General features: G+C 42.3%; 1 protein-coding gene across 8 annotated transcripts in view; it reads left to right on the top strand.

Annotated features, from left to right (window-relative positions):
* The window catches only part of SPECC1 (sperm antigen with calponin homology and coiled-coil domains 1), a 256,463-nt gene that overhangs the window by 94,449 nt on the left and 140,186 nt on the right, over window positions 1-21,828 (top strand). The gene's annotated exons all lie outside the window — the stretch shown is intronic.

Raw genomic sequence — 21,828 nt, 5'->3', positions numbered from 1 at the left:
CATTGCTCCATGGGGCTAGAAACCTGGAACCGAGGTGACCTGGTCACAGAGGAGATGCCCACTTCCCCAGGGAATATAGGGCATTTTCCACCATCCTGCAGAGATCTGACAAACCAGAACAGAGCAAGAGAAACTTAAAAACTGTGCTTCACTGCCACCTACTGCAGAACAAAAGAAAAAACTTCTTATCAAGCTACTAAATCGAGAAGTGCTACTTTTTTAAAAAAAATAGGCAGAACTTCTGGTCAAGATGGTGACAGAGGTAAATGCAGTACTCAGATCCTCCCACCACCACATCAAAATTACAACTAGAGAACAACCATCATTCAGAACTGCCTGAAATCTGGCTGTATGGAAGTCCTACAACTAGGGATTTAAAGAAGCCACATGGAGACTAGTAGGAGGGGCAGAGTCGCAGAACAGGATAATCCCACACCCACATGTGTGGATAAAAATTGGGAGGGATGTCTCAGCTGCAGAGCCCCCCCCCCCGAGGAATGAGGGGGCCCAGTCCCACAGAAGGCCAGGGTTCCAGTGCCTGGAAGAGAAGTCCCCATAACTTCTGACAAAACCATCAGGGATTGTGGCTGAGGGAGATGGAAGGCTGCTGGTGTTCAGGCAGTTCCTCTTACAGGACCTGTGCATAGATATACTCAGACTCACTTCCTCTGAGCTCCAGCACTGGGACAGCAGCTTGAAAGGTAACAGGGACATATGGGGAGGAACTGAAATGTCTGACATCAGGGCAAGAGCTGGGGGCAGCAGCTTTCTGTCAGACAGAAGTGCTGGCAGAGGCCACTGTTCCTTTTCAGAGACATCCCTCACCCCAGAGTTGGAAAGCAGCATCATATCTGAGTCTCCATCAACATGGCTCACACTATTTACCGCACCCTGGTGATTCCCTGAGACCCCACCCCACCCAGTTTACAGGCCTACCCAAGCTGTTTCCAGTGGCTTTTCCATACAAATGACCTGTCTTGGCTCATGTTTCAAACTGTTCTAAAATCTATCAAACAAGCAACATCTGGCCTCAGCATGCCCTGTAACTCTAGCTAAGTGGTCCTAAGCCCAGCACTAGCAGCAGCTGGCTTTGGTTCACAATTTGGCCTTTCCTGGGTACCTCCAAGCCCAGCACAAGTAGCAGCCATCTGCAGATTGTTTTGTAGCTCATGGCAGGTGGCCCTGAGCAGAACATAGGTGGCGGCTGACCTTTGCCTGCACCACCTGAGAGGCTCCAGAGCCAGTGCACCTGGTGGACAGATTCAGATCACATCAGAGCACCACCCTACCACCTCCACAAGTGACACACTCAAGGGACAGACTCAGTGGGCACCAGAGTACTGTTGAAGTAAGTCCTCTGTGGGATGGTCCCCTGCTGGTCCTCCGCGGTGGTTGGTGGTTACAGCCAGTCCTTGCAGCCAATTGTACTGGGGGTAAATCCCTCCCATTGATGTTCTAACAGCAACCAAGGCTCAACTAGAACAGGAGGGTATACACAGCTCACATGGGGTGGGGTGGGGGGTCGTATCCAGAGTACCCAGCTTGAGTGATCAGGAGAGGCTATGCCACTGTACCCTACAGGACATTTACTATATAAGGCCACTCTACCAAGCCTAGGAGACATAGCAGCTCTACCTAATACATAGAAACAAACACATGGAGGCTGCCAAAATGAGGAGACGAAGAAACATGTTCCAAATGAACGAATAGGACAAAACTCTAGAAAAAGAACTAAACAAAATGGAGAAAACAACCTACTAGATACAGAGTTCAAGGGTGCTCACTGAACTTAGGGAGAACTTCAACAGCATTAAAAAGGAAACCATAAAAAAGAACCTGTCAGAATGAAGGATACACTAATTAAAAGGAAGAATAATTTATAGTGAATCAACAGTAGAGTAGATGAAAGCAGAGAATCAAATCAGTGATTTGGAATATAAGGAAGCAAAAGACACCCAGTCAGGACAGCAGAAAGAAAAAAGAGTAAAAAAATGAAGATAGTGTAAGGAGCCTCTGGGAGAATCTCAAGCATACTAACATTTTCATCATGGGGGTGTTAGAAGAAGAAGAGAGACAGCAAAAAATTGAAAACTTATTTGAAAAAATAATGACAGAGAACTTCCCTAACCTGGTGAAGGAGAGACATTTAAGTCCAGGAAGCACAGAGAATCCCAAACAAGATGAACCCAAAGAGGCTCACACCAAGGACATCATAATTAAAATGCTAAAGGTTAAAGACAAAGAGAGAATCTTAAAAGCAGAAAAGGAAAAGCAGTTACCTAGAAGGGAGCTCCCATAAGACTGTCAGCTGATTTCTCAACAGACTCATTTCAGGCCAGAAGGGTTTGGCACAAGATATTCAAAATGATGAAAAGCAAGGACCTATAACCAAAATTACTCTACCCAGCAAAGCTGTCATTTAGAATTAAAGGGCAGATAAAGAGCTGTTTTGAGTGGATGTTTTGTGCTACCTTGTCTTCCAACTTTCTGGTTTGATCCTGGGTTTCATCTAATATGCTGTTGCTTCCATCTATTGTAATCTTCATTTCAGTTATTGTAGCCTTCATGTTTGCCTGGTTCCTTTTTCTGGTTTCTGTGTCCTTTTTTATGCTTACTATCTCTTTGTTGAAGTTCTCACTAAGTTCCTTGAACATCCTCATAACCATGTTTTGAACGCTGTATCTGGTAGATTGCTTGCCTTCGTTTTGTTTAGTTCTTTTTCTGGAGACTTCTTCTGTTCTTTCTTCAAGCCATGTATTTTTGTCTCCACATTTTGGCAGCTTCTCTCTGTTTGTTTCCATGTATTAGGTAGATCTGCTATGTCTCCCAGGCTTGCAGGGTGGCATTATGCAGTAGGTGTCCAGAGGGCCTGGTCTCCCTGATCACTTGAGCTAGGTGCTTCACGAGTGCCCCTTGTGTGGGTTGTGTGTGCCGTCTTGTTGTAGTTGAGCTTTGACTGCTGTTGGCACCTCAGTGGGTGGGACTGACCCTCAGAAGCCTTTTGTCTGAGAATGGACAGAATCCCTGCTGATTTTCACAGTCAGGTGTTTTGGAGGCTCCTCTTCCTGGCAGTAGTATTCCAGGCTGGGAGCCTGGTGTGGGGCTGGAATGGCAGAAATTAGGTCCTCTACGGCAGAGATGTCCCAATTCTCAATTGTTGCACATGGGTGTGGGGCCCACCACTTTCATGTCTTCGTCCCTCCTACCAGTCTCTATGCTGCTGCTTCTTTATATCCTTAGTTATAAGACTTATGTTCAGCTAGCGTTCAGATGGTTGTCTAGGTTTATTATTCTATGATTTAGTTGTAATTTTGATGTGGTCCTGGGAGGAGGCAAGCACAGCATTTACCACTTCTGCCACCTTGATCAGGACCCCTATATGGATCATTTATTGATGAATACATTTTTGTGGTAAAAAATAATATTTTAGATTCAATATTTTCATTTTCTATTTTTTCTACATTTAATTCATTTTTTTATGGTTGTATGAGTACTTAGCATGGGATCTACCTTCTTAACAAATGTTTAAGCATAAACACAGCATTAACTGTAGACACAGATCTCTAGAACTTTTTCATCTTACATGCCTGAAACTCTGTACCCATTGAACAGCAGCTCCCATTTCCCTCTCTCCCCAGACCCTGGTAACCACCATTCTACTCTGCTTCTATGCAGAGAAGAGTTGGACTGTTTTAGGTGCCTCGTATAAGTGGAATCATATAGTGTTTGCCCTTCTGTGACTGGTATATTTCACTGGGCATAATGTCTTCCAGATTCGTCCCTGATGTATCACATGTAGAATTTCCTTTTTAAGGTTGAGTAATATCTTTCTGCATGCAAATACCACATTTTCTCTTTTTTTAGGAATAAGGAGTTGAAATTTTTTATTTGGTAAAATCATATCAAGAATTTAGCATATAACTTATGGACCACAAGAGAGAAGCATGTAAAGGTGATAACTGAGAAGAACAGAGCAGCCCTGGCCAGTATAACTCAGGGGTTGGAGTGTCATTTCGTGCATCTAAAGGTGGTGGGTTCAATTCCAGGTCAGGGCACATACCCAGGTTGTGGGTTTGATCTCTGGTTGGGGTGTGTGTGGGAGGCAACCCATTGATGTTTCTCTCTCACATTGATATTTCTCTCTCTCTTTCTTCCTCTCTCTAAAATCCATTAAAGAAAGAAAAAAGCAGTACATTAAAAAAAGTAACACTGATGATGATCACATTCAGAAGTGAAGTGATATGGCTAAAATAAAGCTCTCTCAGTTCCTTTTTAGTCAAAATTTAAGGGCACAATAAAAAACTAAGACAATTTTCCCAGAAGTGAAAAAGATCCTTTTAATTTTCAGACACAGGTTACTTAGAAGGGGAAAAGTACTTAAAATACCTTGGAACCAGGTATTTGAATTCTCAAATAACTTGATGAAACTTATTGTCAAGTGACACTTTATCATATATCATACTTTCACATGGAAATAAATTCTTGATGCCTTTAAAATTCTTCTTCTTTTTTATCCTTACTGGAAGATATTTTTCCCATTGCTTTTCAGAGAGAGTGGAAGGGGGAGAGAGAGAGAGAAAAACACCAATGTGAGAGAGACACATCAGTTGGTTGCCTCTCACACTCACCCCAACCGGGGCTGGGGATCGAGACTGCAATCAAGGTATGTGCCCTTGGCCAGAATAGAACCCGGGACCCTTCAGTCTGCAGATCAACACTCTAACCACTGAGCCAAACCGGCTAGGGCTAAAATTCCTAATTCCCATGAATATCTTAATTATTAGGCTATTACAAAATAGCAAGGAAGATTCTTTGAGATCTCAAAGTAAGAAAAAGCTGGAGCCCAGCCAGTGCGGCTCAGTGGTTGAGTATCAACCTATAACCCAGGAAGTCATGGTCCGATTCCCGGTCAGGTCACATGCCGGGTTTCCAGCTCAATCCCCAGTGGGGGGGTGCAGGAGGCAGCTGATCAGTGACTCATCATTGATGTTTCTCTCTCTCCCTCTGCCTTCCTCTCTCTGAAGTCAGTAAAAACATTTTTAAAAATAAAAAAAAATCAGAAAAAGCTGGAGAAAAGTATATATTAAAGGGCTTCACAGATATGAAGCAGGATTGTTAGAATCTTGATAAAAAGTAATTTTTCCAAGGTTCAAGGCTCAGGTTTGTTTGAAACCTTAACTGTCCAACATTAGTAAGCACACCATTGTGGGTATTCTTTAAACAAAGCCAGTGAGTGCCCATCCTGTCAGGAGCCAGTGTTGGACAGAAGTTGTGATAGTTCCACTGAATCCAAACTCAGTACCTTGTCAGCTGTTTCCTTTGGTCCACTTGCCATTGGTGATCCACCAGGTTCGGAACCCTTTCCAGTCCAGCAGTCGTGCAAGGTACATCCAGTTCATGTTGTGTGGAGAAGTGAACTCTGGCACCATCACCTCTCATGCAGACATTTTCAAGTGGACATGGACCTTTTTAAGCTGAAGCTGAGCCATGTCACAGCAGCCGTAATCTCAAAGGGTCACCTCCAGGTGTCAGAAGCCTGCTCAGCCTGTTGACAGCCTTTTGCATCTCGTCTGGAACAATCCCCAAAAGAGTACATATGAGAGTGATGATACCAAGACCATCCCTGGGCACTGGATAGCTCTCATCTTCATCACACACTGTGAACAAAGGCAAACATCGAGAAGAGCCAATTGCTGAATTTGTCTGGACCAGCTGTTCAGTTACTGGTTTGTAAAAGGGGAAAGACGGTGTTTCCCACACCACAACCAACCAGGAGGATTCATTTGGTAGGCAGCTGGGGATCCAAGAAGCTCACCAGCACTGATTTCTGGGTGACCGTTTCTAAGTTGCATTCTCTCCCACAGAAGAGTCTGGTTTATGCCCACAGCTGTTTCAAGAGCACGTGTGTTGTTCTGTTTCAAACCAGGCCTTGTTCTCGGAGAACAGATCCGTCAGGTGATTTTGGTTTGGGCTCGGTGCCAGCTCTGGGAATTCAGTGGAAAGCCAGTGTCTGTCCTTGAAAAGCCCATTTTTGTGCATTTTGTAGAACTCATTCCAGTATTCGTGGGCATCGACCTCATAATCAGCTCTGTGCAAGGCATTTCATGCCCTGCGATTGAGTTTCTTTCACTTGCTCTCTTGGCACCCGGCTGGTGCTGCTCCTCGGGACCCTCCTCTCCGCCACCTGCTCTTCTGACTGCTCCCCATTGTCCAGGCCTTGGGTGGAAGACGGGCCGGATCGCCCAGCAGCGCCTCCGAACTGCTGCCCCTTCCCACTGGCCTCCCAGTACCACTTTTTCTTTATCCCGCCATCAGTGATGCGCCAGGAATGAGTTTTAATTTTTGGTGTTGTCTGAGGTAACCCGGGTATGAGGAGGTTTTGAACTTGGTAGTAATGTTAACAGAGCCCTGCAGCCTTGGCTGATGACGCCTCCGCGGCGTCAAGTCCTGCACGTTCCAGGACTGTGTGCTCAGCGTGGTGGTGCCCAGGCCTCTGACCTGGTGCAGAGGCGCGGGTGAGAGCGGGCTGGGCTTCGAGGCTTTCCTGGTTCGGGAGGGGGAGCGCTGCCTGCATCTCCCCCGAGAATGTCGACCTTTTTCAGAGCCTTTTCGTGGGAAGCCTGGCTGCCTCCCCAGTTCTCTGCGTCTTCTTGTCTGTCCTTCCCTAAAGTTAGCTTTTTTCCTTCCCCCTCCTCCTTTTTGTTTGTTGAATTTGTGCCTAGATTTTATATTCTCACTGTTGTTGTGGGTGGGATTCCTTAATCATTGTATTTGTTCTTTTTAAAAGAAGCATGGGTGCTTCATTAACAGCATGTCATCTCTACGCTAACCTTTGTGCCGTTCCGAGTTTAGAATATGTGCTGCTGAAGTGAGCCCTCATTGTAATTTTAGATATTTTTAAATATTTAATTTGTAACTGACTCACTCCCTTACTGGTACTAATGGGTCTCCTGGTACTAATGGTTTTCAGCTGATTCTCACGTGTTGTCCACGTGGGCAGTTATATCAGCTGCAGAGGACAGCTCTGTCTCCTCCTTTCCAGGGGTGGTTCCTTGCATCTCTCACTCCAGCTGTGCTGGCTGGTGTGCACGACCCGAGCTGTGTTAAATGCTAGCGATGCCCTTGTTTGCGTGTTGCTGTGAGTGCTTGTGGTGTTTCACCATTAAATAGGACCCAGAAGTTGGCACGAGACACTGTTTGGCATGTTCGGTTCTTCCTTCTCTGTTTTGCTCAGAGTTGTTATCAGGTTGGGTGATGGGTTTTCTAAGTGCCCCCTATGTGTTTGTTCTGTTATTACTTTGATTATTAGTTTTCTTTTTATTTTGGAGTCTCCTTCAGGAAATGCAAACGTGTATGTTTAGTCTCCTGGGTTTGTTTTCTACCACACCTCTTTTTATTTTATTTTATTACTTTCATTCGTCTTCTGATTTTTTAAAAGGTTTTTAAAAGTTACTTTCCTTTTTTTATTTATTTCAACTTTAGTCTGATTTATCTGATTTCATGTTGTTTCCTCTCTGTGACTTCTTGCTCTGACTTCATTGCTATAAAAGCTCCTGGAACTTCAGTGAGCAGGCAGAGTAGAGATTTTTGAAAGTTTTCTATTCCTTCTGGAACCTTGTTTCATACATCATGTTTACCTGGGTTCCTCAGATGGCTCCCCTTTTATGAACTGCCCAAACCTTCCATATAGATCCAGTGATTTTTCTAGGATCATATACAGAGGGAAGTCTGTGTTTGTCCAGAACTGGAAATTGAAAGGGATTTCATTGTAGAGGAGTCCACTGAGGAATATCAGGCATTTTTTATGCCCAGTTAAAGGAAAGGGGAAACATTTTTGCATTGGCCAGGACGAGTGTGGGGGCCACAGAAGCCTGAGGGGAGTTTTGCTGGTTTTCCTTCCTTGTTTGTTGTTTCCGTGGCTGCCTGAAGGTGGCACTGTCCTCCACCTGCTTGTATGACTGCCCTTGCTGTTAGCTGGCTGTGGCTTTGCTGTTAGTGGGTTGTTGCTGTTAGCTGGCCTCAGTCATTTCCCTGTGCATAGCTTTCCAGGCGAAATGCAGTCAACAAGAAAGAAGAATCAGTGTAATACCTTACCTATAAACATAGAGGAGAAATGAAAGGAAAACAAGTTCTAATAAAATAGCACGTTTTAATATGTGAATGCTGGAGGCTGACTGCCCTAGAAGACATGCTTATAGATCACTGAAAAGGATAAATGCTACAAACAGGACAGGACCCAGTGCTGCGGGTGTAGATCCCAGGGCACTATCAACACCAGAGGCATCCTGTAATGCGGACAACTCGGTAAATTTCTGAGCACTACAAAGTGCTGTCTTCCCTTGATTTACATGTTAGCTGTATGCCCTGAAAATTCAGTGTATAATTGTGTAAAAGCTAGTTTTGTGTTTCTGTGTAAAACAGGGTTAGATTCTGGACTCAGATCATTGTAAGCAGTTTTTTCCACCTTCAGGAATGCTGGCATATCCGAGGAAAGGAGAGTGGGCTGTAGGAAGGCCTAGGCAAGAATACAAATGAGGGCCCACTGTTTGCTTGCAGTGTTCTGATCAGTAATTAAAGATCCCACTAAAGAATATGACATTTCAGGGATTTTGGATGACCTATTAAGTTGCGAATTTGATGAAAGTAAATTTCTTGCTCATTTTCATTGTTTTTATGAGTAATGGGTGAATTTTGTGTGGCAAATTTTATTTTTATTTTCAGCTTTCCCCCTCTGAGTTTCATGCTGGTATTTTCTTATTTCTGTCACTTCATGATTTGTAATCATTCTCAAAGAGTTTAAAAAAAAAAGTAATGGTATTCCAAGTGCATAGTTTTTATTTACTGATTTTTTTCCCCCTGGGAAAGAGAAGCATCAATGTGAGGAACATTGATTGGTTGCCTCCTGTAGGCGCCCCAGCAAGGGATCGAACCTGCAACCTGGAAATGTGCCTTGACCAGGAATCAAACCTGCCACCTTTTGGTGTATGGGATGAGGCTTCAACCAACTGAGCTGTGCCAGCCAGGGCTGCATAGTTTTTATTTAAATTTTCATCAAAATGTAAACTAAAGTCAATACAGTATACAGGTTGAAAATATATTTCATTTGTTTTTTAATTAAACTTTTAATTTTGCAATAATTGAAGATTCACATGCAGTTGTAAGAAATTATAGAGAAAGATCCCCCTGTACCGTTTACCCAGGTTCCCCAATAGTAACATCTTCCAAAAAGATAATACAATATCACAACCAGGATATTGGCATTGATACAGTCTGGTTTTAGAATATTTCCATCACCTCAGGGATCCCTCCTGTGGCCCTTTTATAGCCACACTCACTTCCCTCCATCCCCACCCACTCCTTAACCCTGGCAACCACTAATCTGTTTTCTATTTCTATAATTCTGTTATTTCAAGAATGTTATAAAAATGGAATCATACAGTATGTAAGCTTTTGGGACTGGCTTTTTTTCACTTAGTATCATTCTCTGGACATTAATTCAGGTTGTTGTGTGTATTAAGAGTTTGTTCCTTTTTAATTTTTTCATAGTATTTCATGGTACGGATGTACCACAGTTTAACTATTCACCAATGAATCTGGGTGGTTTCCAGTTTTTTGTTGCTATGAATAAAGCTGTTACAAACATTCATGTGCAGGTTTTTGTGTGAACATTTTGTGGGAGCACTTCTCTGGGAGAAATTCCCGGAAATGCAGTTGCTAGGTCATATAGTAGTTGCACGTTTAGTTTTTTTTTAAGAAACTGCCAAAATGTGTTCCCAGAGTGGTTGTACCATTTTAGAATCCATATTCTATATTACATTACATATAAGTGTTTCAGTTTCTCTACATCGTTGCGAGTATGAGATATTTAACTACTTTTTAATTTTAGCCATTGGGATAGGCGTGTAATGATATTTCATTATAGTTTTAATGTGTATTTCCTAGTGGCTGATGATCTTGAACATCTTTCCATGTGCTTCTTTGTCATCTGTGTATCTTCAGGAAAATGTTTGTTCATGTCACTTATTCATCTTTTTATTTGGATTGTTTCACAATTTATTTTTTACTGATGAGTTCTCTGAGTTATTTTTATGTTCTAGATACTGGTTTGTTATTGGATATGTGGTTTGCAAATATTTTCTCCCAGCCTTTAGTTTGTCTTTTTATCCTCAGAGGGTCTTCACAGAGCCAAAGGGTTTAATTTTGATGAAGCCCAGCTCTTTGGTTTTTCCTTTTGTGGATCATGCTTTTGATGTTAAGTTTAAGAAAGCTTTACCTAGCCCTAGATTTTGAAGATTTTGTCCGGTGTCTTTTTCTAAAAGTGTGACAGTTTTACATTTTGCACTTAAGCCTATGATCCATTTTAGTTAATTTTTCTATAATTTGTGAAACAGATCAAGGTTCACTTTTTTGCTGTGGGTGTCCAGTCACTCCAGCACCATTTGTTGAAAATGGGATCCTTCCTCTATTGGATTGTTTTTGTACCTTTCTCAAAAATCATTTGGACATATTTGTGTGGGTTTATTTCTAAGCTTTCTATTTTGTACCATTGATCTGCATGTCTACCCCTCTGCCAGTACCTCATAGTCTTGATTAGTATAGCTATGTAATAAGTCTTGAAATCAGGTAGACAGATTCTTCAACATTAATCTTCTTTTCCAAAGTTGTTTTATCTAGTTCAGGCCCTTTGATTTTCCATATAAATTTTAGAATAATCTTACCCATGTATACAAAAAAAATCTTCTGGGAGTTGACATCTTAACTATGTTGAGTTTTTTAATACACAAACATGGTATGTCTCTCCATTCATTCAGATCTTCTTTGATTTCTTTCATCAGCACTTTGTCATTTTCAGCACACAAATCCTGTACTTATTCCCTTAGGTTTACACTTATTGTTTTTAGCAGTTGTAAATATTATGTTATTATATTTTTATTTTGGTGTTTAATTATGGAAGCGCAGTTGATTCTTTTTATGCCTGTCTTGTATCTTGTGAAGTTACTGAACTCACATATTAGTTCTCAGTGTTTTTTTTCTTTAGATTCTTTGAGATTTTCTATGAGACAGTCAGGTCTTCTACAAGCAGGAACAATTTGGATTCTTCGTTTTGGATCTGTGTGTCTTTTATTCCCTTCTCTTGCCTTATAACATTGTCTAGAGCAGGGGTGGGGAACATCTGGCCCGTGGGCCCTGTACAGCCCTCAGAATCATTTGGTCTGGCCCTGCCAAGGCAACCGCAGGCAGGACTCGAAATTCAGTAAATCTGGGAGCTTTTTTCGTAAGTTTTAGGTTGATAATTTTTAGGTTGGTAATTTTGTATGGCCCACGAATGATGTTATAGTCGATTGGCCCTTGGCAGAAAAAAGGTTCCCCACCCCTGGTCTAGACCATCTAACACAATGTTGAATAAAAGTGCTAAGAGTGGACATGTTTGCCTTGGTCTCATCTTAGGGTGAAAGCATTCAATTTTCACCTTTAAGTATAATGTTAGCTGTCAGGTTTTTGTAGATTTTTTTAAGTCAAGTTGAGGAATTTCCCTTCCATTCCACTTTTTCTAAGATTTTTCTTGGGGAATTTACTTCTGTTTCAGTGTTTATCATGAATGGGTGTTGAGTTTTGTCCAGTGCTCTTTCTGCATTGATTGATATGATCATGGAGTTTTTCTTTCTTAGCCTGTTCATATGATGGGCTACACTAAGTGCTTTTGCACATATTGAACTTGTCTTGCACCTTTAAATCCCACTTAGTCATAGTGTATAATTCTTTTTACATATTGCTGAATTATGTTTGCTAATTTTTTATTAAAGATTTTTGCATCTATATTCATGAGGGTCTGTAGTTTTATCTTTGGTATTGTTTTTGTCTGTTTTTAGTATCAGAATAATACCACTTCGTAAAGTGAATTGGGAAGTATTCTCAAGTCTTCTAATTTCTGGAGGAAATTGTGTAAAAGTTTGTGTTAATACTTCATTGAATATTTGGTAGAATTCTCCAGTGAAACTTTCTGTGCTTGGGTATTTTTTCAGGGGAGAGAGTTTTAAAAATTACAAATTTAAATTTCTTTAATAGTTATAGGGCTATTCAAATGATCTGTTTCAGGAACTACGGAGTCTGTAGTGGATAGCTTGTTTCATTCTGTATGGGTAATTCATACTTTCTTTTTTTCCTTTGTCTTGTTAGAGGTTTGTTAATTTTATTGATCTTTTCAAGAACTAGCCCTTTGTTTCCTTAACTTCTATCTATTGTTTTTTCTGTTTTTTATTTTACTGATCTTTTATTTTTATTATTTTCTTATCTTTAAAATGAAGCAAGCCTTACCTCTCTTACAGAGTTTTAAGATGTAAGTGAGCCCAGCCTGGCATGGCTCAGTGGTTGAGCATCAACCTAGGATCCAGGTGATCGGGGTTCAATTCCCTGTCAGGGCACATGCCCGAGTTGTGGGCTCGATCCCCAGTCAGAGGCGTGCAGGAGGCGGCCGGTCAATGACTCTCTCATCATTGATGTTTCTATCTCTCTCTCTCCCTCTCCTTTCCTCTCTCTGAAATCAATAAAGACATATTTTTAAAAAAAAGGATGTAAGTGAAATGACATGTAAGAATCTAGAGCAGAACCTGAAATGTAGATTTTTTTTATAAAATGTGATTTATTTTTACCCCTCAAACTATCTATCTTAATAGAACCTCCTACTTAGGAATTATGGCAGAGGGAGGGAGGGAGGGAGGGAGGAGGGAGGGGAGGAAGGAAGGAAGGGAGGGAGGGAGGGAGGGAGGGAGGGAGGGAGGGAGGGAGGGAGGGAGGGAGGGGAAGGAAGGAAGGAAGGAAGGAAGGAAGGAAGGAAGGAAGGAAGGAAGGAAGGAAGGAAGGAAGGAAGAAAGGAAAGAAAGAAAGAAAGAAAGAAAGAAAGAAAGAAAGAAAGAAAGAAAGAAAGAAAGAAAAGAAAGAAAGAAAGAAAGAAAGAAAGAAAAGGTAGAAAAGAATCTATCTGCACTCGTGTCTGTAAAACCTTTCCCAGAGATTCAGGCTTTGATTTCTTAAGACATATTTTTTCCCTCAGAATCACACTTGACTCATGTTATAACTGAATTTATATATATACATACATTTAAGAGTAGTAAGAATTGTTAAGTATTGCAAAATGTCTCTCAGCCACAAGGCAACTGTTGCAAATACTGAGGGAATTCATGAGGACTGCAGAACCACAGTTTGGGACATGAAAAAAAGAAAGTAAATGGAAAATTGACACTTGGCACCTCTAGCCAAGTGTTAGAATCTCTTGGATTCATCCTACCTGAAACAACAGGTTTAGCATTCACAGTCCCCTTTGTTTCAGGGACAGGGAGCAGAGATGGGAGCAGAGAAGTGCTTCCTGGGGTGCAAATGGCATCATTCATCGCAAGAGATGGTTAGGGTTACAAGTCTCACTGTGTGTACATGAACTTAATACAGCATATTACATACATATGTTTATACATTGTATATACTTACATAAAGTGCTTATATATATAACATATGTATATTATACATATGTTTTCAACCCAACATTTCAGGGTTCTTTCTAGCGTTCTTCCTTTCCGTGTTTGTAGCTGCCTTCTCTGGTAGTGAGAAACACGGCTCAGTATGTCCTCAGTATCTTTACTTATATACTCAATGTAACCAATGTCTGAAATCATCCTGCCACCTCCACCCAGTGCCTCACCCCCACCCTCTGGCCCCCAGGCCCACTAATCCACACCCCTGCATGGCTCCCTAACCTCCTTTCTCTGCCCCATATCTCAGCTACCATGCTGGCCCCTCTGCTCTGGGAAGGGAATGAAAGACGGGCCCAGGAGTTTTCTTTTTTCCTTTTTTTCATAAGGAGCTTTTTTCACGTGGTACATTATAAAACCAATTAAATGTGGTGCTTGCTTCTATTTGTTTGCATTCTCGAAAAGCAGGAGCCCAGCCTTCTTTGATGAAAAATAGTTACTTCTCATTGCCTAAAAATGTTGAAATATTGAGGGATCAAGGCAAAGTGTGTGAGATGCTATCTGGATGACTCTGAAGGACAGGTTGGGCCCACTGCTTCTGTTGGAGGTGCTTCTCCTGCAGCCAGGGTCCCATCCACTGGGAGGGTTGGTCAGCATGGAGGAGGTGCCAGTCCTACCAGCTTCCTGCGAGTAATCCCTGTGGGTTCTACATTGCAAGCTGTCACACGGAAACATTAAACACATTCATTAGATTTACATTTTAAAAATGTGGATGGTTAAGAGGACATTTTTTGAAATACTTTTTAAGAAAAGTAAAGAGTAGAATTTTTAATTTTTAAAGTTTATACCCTTGTATGAAAGAATTAGAGAAGTCTTATAGCGATAAATGCAAGAACATACAAAGAAAATAAAAGAGGAGATGGAGGAATAGTAAAATCAAGAGCTAGCAGTATAGAGCATACAGAAGTGAAGCGTACTGTTGTAGTAGCTGGTGTGGTACTGAGCTTCTTAGAAACCAGAGGAAAGAGGGAAACCTGACTCATGGTGACAAGATGAAAAGAAGCCAGTTACTAATGGAGCACAAAGCTCTTTCTGGAACTGAAACGTAAAAAAATAAAGTCGTCTTTAGGAATCTGAATGGAAGAAGGGATTCAATATTATAAAATCAATAAAGTCATTATATAAAGCAAATAAAATATGGCTGACTGCCCACTAGCACCCAATAAGTTAATCTTTATTACTCTTAAAACATTCATACATTTAGACTCTCTATACAGTATTTAATAAAAAACAACACAGCGTTACTGCCAGATTTCCATGTAAAGTTATGCCTGTGCCAGGAAAGAGGACTGGATTCTGTGTTAGAGTAATCGTACTTAAATAGACTGCAGGGATGGTGCTGTTGTGTTGTCAGTGGTGGGTGTATGCTAATGACTGCCTGGTGTCTGCTGACTGGAATGTGGACCAGGCACTTTGGATAACTGTGGCAGGGGTCAGTGTTAAAACTCAGGCGCTCTGTGGCCAGCACTGAAGAGGGAGGGCGAGGACGTTTTCCACTGTTACTGCCCTTCCTGTTAGGTCAGCTTCTGTTTCCAGATGTCTGCATTAGTTAATTTTTTTCTAATGTAATGACCATGGGCTGCTCCTTTATTTCAGGCTGGTTCGTGGTCAGAGCAGCGTGGCCTGTACCCATGCCCTGGGCCTTGAAAGGGGAGGAAATGTAGGTTCCCACCACAGGACAAGTTTTATGTTTCGGAAGAAAGCTCTGCTTTTCTGACCCTGTGTGATCGTTACGTTAGAGGGAAGGGAAACAGGAGTCCTCTCCACTGAACTCATGGAATAGTAAAGTCCCAGTCCTTGAACTTGGCCATGACCTCCAGCTGTGTTCAAGTCCCTCAGTGGAAAACGTGATCAGACCTGCTCTCTCACGCTGCTTTTCCTGGCTGCCGACACACAGTAGATTTTCAGTGTTGTACTTTCTCTTCCTGAAAGTTTATTTGGATGATTGAGCTTGCCATTGAATTCTCTTTGCTTGCATATTGATTTCCATGACAAAAATCATTTTAATACTTTGGAAAATATTTTCCCCCCAAGCAAATTACAGTACATACAGATGGTCAGAGTAGAAGTATGTCCCCAACTGAGATTGCCCAGATTTTCTTAATGCTGCTTGGATGGGATACTTATCTTTATTTGCTCAATCCCGAAAGACAGCCCAGTTGTGGTTGTTTTAAGATGTGGGAATTTGTTTTGGAGCATTAAGTCAAGAGGTTTATAATAAATTAAATCAACATATATTTGATAACCTATGTGCAGGATATTACATTAGGAACTGTATGTGGGGTTGATGCCAGAGAAGCGGAAAACAAGATTTGGACACAGTCCCTGGCGCGACAAGACTAAGAAAAAGTTGCATAGGTGGGCACAGGCATCGCTTTGTTCTGTCCTTCCTGCCACATCCTAGCCCTGTGGCCTTAGTTAATCCACCAGCACTCCCTCTCCTGCCATTGGGAGTAGCCTCGTCTGCGGATTTTGAAATGAAAGCAAGTGGAAAGAGACCTAGAGCAGTTTGGCTTATTCTCAGTGATTTTTTCTAGGTGCTCCCGATAATATCTGTGTGTCATTTTAGGCACTTACAGACCATTCCTTTAAAATGTTATTCTGTCAAACTCCAGTCTTTTGTCAGGTAAAACTTTTTAAAAAAATATATTTTTATTGATTTTAGAGAGGAAGGGAGAGGGAGAGAGATAGAAAATCAATGATGAGAATCACCGAGTGGCTGCCTCCTGCACGCCCCCCACTGGGGATCGAGCCCCAAACCTGGGCACGTGCCCTCACCGGGAATCTGTAATGAGCCACGATCTTCTCCTGCCTGGGAGGACATTCACCCCGCTGAGCCACACCGCCAGGGCTGGCAGGTAAAACTTTTAAAACTTAATTCATTTTTTGAACAGGTAATACAGTCCACATGGTTCGAGATGTAAAGGGTACGGTGGAAAGTTTTGCTCCTGACCCTCTGAGCCGCCACCCCTGGCACTGTCTGGCGGCCTCAGAGCCGCGGGTGCGCACACGCAGCCCCAGTGGGCGCGCCGTCTCACGCGTGCTTGTTCCCCAAGCAGTGTGTCTCGCCCATTCCATACCAACAAGCCTCTTGCTTCTGGCTCGCATCTCCGGCATTGTTTCATCATTTCTCAGCGGTGACTGATAGCAGCAGCTCGTGGCCTCATTCACCAGTTATCTCAGCCTTGTGGGTTGTAATGTCCCTGGGCCAGGAACTTTAAGCTCATTAGGTGATTTTCTTGAACTTCAGTTTCCTCTTACTCGGGTTCAATCTACCCTTTCCAGGGCATAGACATTTTGGGGTGTAAATGCCTGAGAGAAGACAAATGCAGGCAGTGCTGCAAGAACAGCCTTTGTCCTTTCCATTTTCAGCACACCTCAGCTTCTTTTCAGGATTAGCTTTCCGACCATTTTCTGATAGGTGTCAGCCAACCTCATACTCATCCAGCGCTGTGTGTCCTATTTTTCAGTTTTTATACATGCCCTTGAGTTTGCCGGAGCACACTGAGGACAGCCTGTACAGTCACATCGGCTGCTTTAGGAACCTATGTCAGTATCCATTTTTCATCAGGGGCCCGAATCTCCACCTTGGAGGAGCATCATGTGTGACTTTGGACAAGCCGTTAGCCTCTCTGAGTGTGTCTCCTTATCTGTCAGATGAGGTTATCCACGCCCATCTCAGGCGTCGTAAGGATGAAATGAAATGGCATATGCGAGGAACCAAGAGCAGAACCTGAAATGTACTTTTATAAAATGTGATTTTCCTCTCAAACCATTTTCCTAAACAATCTCCTACTTGGGAATTATAGCAATTAAAGAGAAAATCCTCCCTGGCCGTGTGGCTCAGCTGGTTGAGCATTGTCCTGTGCACTGCTAGGTTGCTGGTTCGATTCCTGGTCAGCTTTTCTCTCTCCCTCTCCCTTCCTCTTTAAAATCAATAAAAATCTATTTAAAAAAAAAGGAAATCCACTTGCCTTAGACCTTGGGGCATCTTACCTAGACTCTTTCAGCTTTGCTTTCCTAAGATGACATGTTTTTCTTCCAAACTTATCATCACTTGCACTTTGCCAAACACTGCCTTTTCTGGTCAAAATTAAACTTTTCCTTTTGGTTCCAAGTGCTAAAATTAGGGCCAGGTTTTCACTAAAGTTCTAGTAGCCACAGAAGTTCAGAGAGGCTGCAGGAAAGAAAGAATTCCCTGTTATTGCTAGAGAAATACTCACTCTACCCTGAACAACTCCTTAGTGGAGCTGTTGTAGGGTGATAGGATTAGAAGATCCTTGTTAAAGTCCTTTCTGACCCTGAAGGCATTGCTATTAAGGTCAAAGACCTTTTCTTTGATATTTTCTTGTCTCCTTCCACATGGGAGACACTATTCCAGCCCTAGGATTACGATAGACAAGGTTCCTGATTACTCTCAAACCTGCATCTCTGCCCCAACTTGCACCCTGCATTCTGGAAACACTCCAACTATTTGCTGAAAATGCCTTGTGGATATTCTGCATGTGTGTACATCCATTCATTCCTTTAACAAGTATTTAGAGTGTCTGCTATGTTCCAAGCATTTTCCAGGTGCTAGAGATGCAGCAATTAACAAACCAACGGGAGCCTCCGCTCTTCTGGGCTTTACATTGCGTTTTCATTGAATTTGTCTAAATGGAACTCTCCACCCTCATCGCAGAGTTGCTTAACTGCTTCCGTTAGCATCTGGACTTAGCATCACTACGGTGCCACTTTACCGTCACCCAGATAAATTCTTTTGTCACTTTTGTCAGCTTCCTTTCCTTTAATGTGTAATTGTCTTTTTCAGCCGCATCTTTTTCATTTCTTCTCATTTCCTCTGCATTTCCCCGACCCCACCCAGCATAGCATCTCTCGCCTGAAGCACAGAGGCTTCCTGGTTGGAGGTGCGCTGCTATGAGTGCTCTTTTGTCCTGTGACATTGGGATCAGTTTGGGTCAATTAATCGACAAAGTTGGTTAAATCAGGGAATCCTAAAAAATGTAACATATGTACTTCAAACATTTTCTTTTCATCTAAAACATACAATTGTGTATTTATTCACCCATCTTCCGCTCCAGGGCCAAGGCCTTTTCTTAGAGCAGACCTGTTGACTGGGGTTAACATCTTCCTACACTTGTAATACATCTTCCATGATTTTCAGTTTTAGTTTCTTTAAACAGGAGCAAGAACTTCTGCTTCAGAAGAAGACTATGCAGAATCTTTTCATGTGTTTACAAGTATTCCCCTGATCTTCTATAGTTGCTTCACACATTTTTTAACAACTCGCCTTCATTGAGTCTTTTCAAAGAATTCAGTGTTGCTTTTGAAGAGATGGTGTCTCTCTTTGTGCTCCTATTTCATTGGTTTATATAATAATTAAGTTATGTAAATAAAATCACTAGTACAACTAGCATAATCAGGTTTGGAACAAATATACCTGACTCTGACTCTTTGTAAGCAGACAACCCAAATGGTGGGAGCAGAAGTGCACAGATGTTCTGAAGAGGAGCCTACCAACCAATAGCGTTCATCTTGCCCAGGGTGTTAGTCGGTGTGTCTTATTAAAATGGGGTGGTGTGTTGGTTATTTTGTTTTCTGTAAAATGTTAGGTAGAGGGTGTATGAGAGAGTAGGGTTTGTATTACCAGAGTAATTTTTCTAAATCGCAGCTTTCCTCAGGCCATTTCTCTGCTCACACACCTCCGGGCGCTCCTCACTGGGTAGGAAGCAGGAGCACACCTCTGCCTTGATCCAGCGAGACCCACTGCAGCCTAGCTCAGTCTCCTGCTCATGCCTTGAGCTCCAGTCCTGGGCTACAGGGCGGCTCATTCTTTGAACACACTCAGGACTGTTTCACAATCAAGCCCTTGTTCACACTGATGAACAAAGACAGGGCCTTGCTGCTGGGGCGTGCTAGTTCAGGATGCACATGTTCATGCCTGGCACCGCCCTCCCTCTGCCCTGTGCGCCTCCTGCCCCTCTGGACACTGACAGAAGGGCTAGTCACCGTGCAAGGACCAGCTTGAGGCAGCATCTCCTTTATCAAGCCTTCCTTGATCTCACACCAGGATGTGTTTTTTTCCTTTTTAAACGGCTTCTGTAGTAGTGTATTTGCATTTCTTTTCCGATGCTTACCACGTCCCTGTGGCCGTGCACTGTTTCTGTTTCATGCCCTAAAAATTCTCAGTTGCTTTGGGTGGAACTCAGTTTGTTGGACCTGCTGGCAGCACATTCAGTAAGCAAGCACATCCTGAACGTGGGTGACAGTTCTCTTTTTCCCCTTTATCTCGTCTTCTTCAAAGCCCATGTCTTCTGGCCTTGATTCCTGGCAGCGAGGCACTCCCAGGATTCATTGGCGCTAATTGATCTGGAGTGAGGTTGGAGCTCTTTTTAGTTCAGAAATAACACATGATCTTGGAGCCTCATCTATGTATCTCTCTTGACTTAAAAACACACACATAGCTTAATTGAAGTATAACTTACATATCATGAAATTCACCCATTTAAAACATGCGATCTAATGATTATAGCACATTTTCTGAGTTATAACCACCCACAACTAAGTTTCAGAACGTTTCATCACCCCTAAAGATGCCTCATCCCGTTGCTGGTCAACACCTGTTCCACCCCCCTCCAGTCCCACGAATCTGCTGCTTTCGCTGTGGATCCTCCCGAAACTTCTCCTGTCAATTTTTCAGCATTGGAGTGTTTTTTAGACCAACGTGCATGCTATTTATCTGAGGAACTTTTCTTGTGATTCAGTTACTAAACTTTGTTACCCTCTGTCATTCTTTCTTCCCATGTTCAAGCTTCTTTTGGTTTTCTTTGAGTGAACTTAGTCTCCGTTTAGCAAGTTGGCTTTTGGCTTATTAAGAAACTTGAGGTTTTTAACCCTCCTTTTGAGTAGTGTCATGTACAAAACAGATACTGAATATTATTTATTGAATAAAGCAATCTAAGCCCTTCTAAGGCATGGAATCTCATCTGTCATATTCAGTATAGTGCACATAATGCCACTTTAATTATTATTTTTGATAATAAATAGTTTCAGTAAGAAAAATGACATTGTTATTAAAATGATTAGTGATTGATAGCTTAAAATTTTCAGATAATGAAGAAAAGTGCAAAGAAAGTTAAAGCATGATCCAGAGCACCAACTCTCAGAAGCAACCAGTGTTAACTGATCAATGCTGATTATCTTTCCAAACATCTCTCTCAGCAGTGATACAGCTAAAAAGACACTTGTTGATATAAGTTCCAAGCAGGGGGAGGCAGCTTTGGTTGCCGTAGGAATCCAAGCCAGACATGGGCATTCTTGAGAGGTGGCCTGTAGTTCTCATGAACCTTGTACTCTAGAGGAGAGACAATAGACCAGTAAACAAGTAAATATATAGTATAGTAAACGGTGCTGTCATGGAGATCAACAAAGCAGAGAAGTGTATGTGTTGAGGGTCTGGTTTACCATTTAATGTGGTGCAACAAGAGAAGCCCCTCTAATACAATGACATTTGATCAGAGATCTCAGAAGTGAGAGAGCATGAACTATACGGTCTATGTCATGTCGGGAAGTTGGAGGAGAGCATTCCAGGGAGAAGGAACAGCTAGTGCACAGGCCTTTAGGTGGGGGCATGCTTCACTCATTTGAGGAACAGCAAGAAGGCCACTGTAGCAAGAGCAATATGAAAGGTTGAGTCCACTGATGGAGGGCGGAGGTGTGGGGGAAGATTATTCAGGGCCTTGGAAGCCATTGTAAGGGCTTTGGATATCTCTCCCAGTGAGTCAGAAGCCATTAGAGCATTGTAAGCAGAGGTGTGATATGATTTGACCTAGGTTTTAGAAGCATCACTCTGTTAAATGAAGAATAGACTATAGAGAGGTAAGGGCAAAGGAAGGGAGACTGGTCAGGGGGCAGCTGCAGTAATCCTGGCAGGAGCTGACCATGGCTTGGACCAGATGGTAGCAGGGGAAGTGGTGAGAAGCTGAGATATGGTGGCATTTACAATATATATTCTAACATATTCCATTTATGGAGATGGAGAAGACTGTGAAACATCAATGGAAGAAAAATCGAGAATTTGGTTTCGTTCCAGTTACATTGGAGATGCCTATTAAGTCATCTAAGTGGAGTGTCAAGAAGGTAGTTGGGTAAATGAATCTGGAGTACAGAAGGGAGGACTGAAGATATATAGGTGGTATTTAAAAGCTACAAGTTGGATGTGATGGCTGAGTTAGAGAAGAGGTGACCAAGTTGGCTAGAGATGACTGAGCATTAGGGCACTGCAGGGTCTAGAGGTCACGGAGAG

Source organism: Miniopterus schreibersii, assembly GCF_964146895.1.
Source record: "Miniopterus schreibersii genome assembly, chromosome: 16".
NCBI lineage: Eukaryota > Metazoa > Chordata > Mammalia > Chiroptera > Miniopteridae > Miniopterus > Miniopterus schreibersii.
Note: the sequence above shows the minus strand (reverse complement) of the source record. Positions and strands in the feature narration are given on the sequence as shown.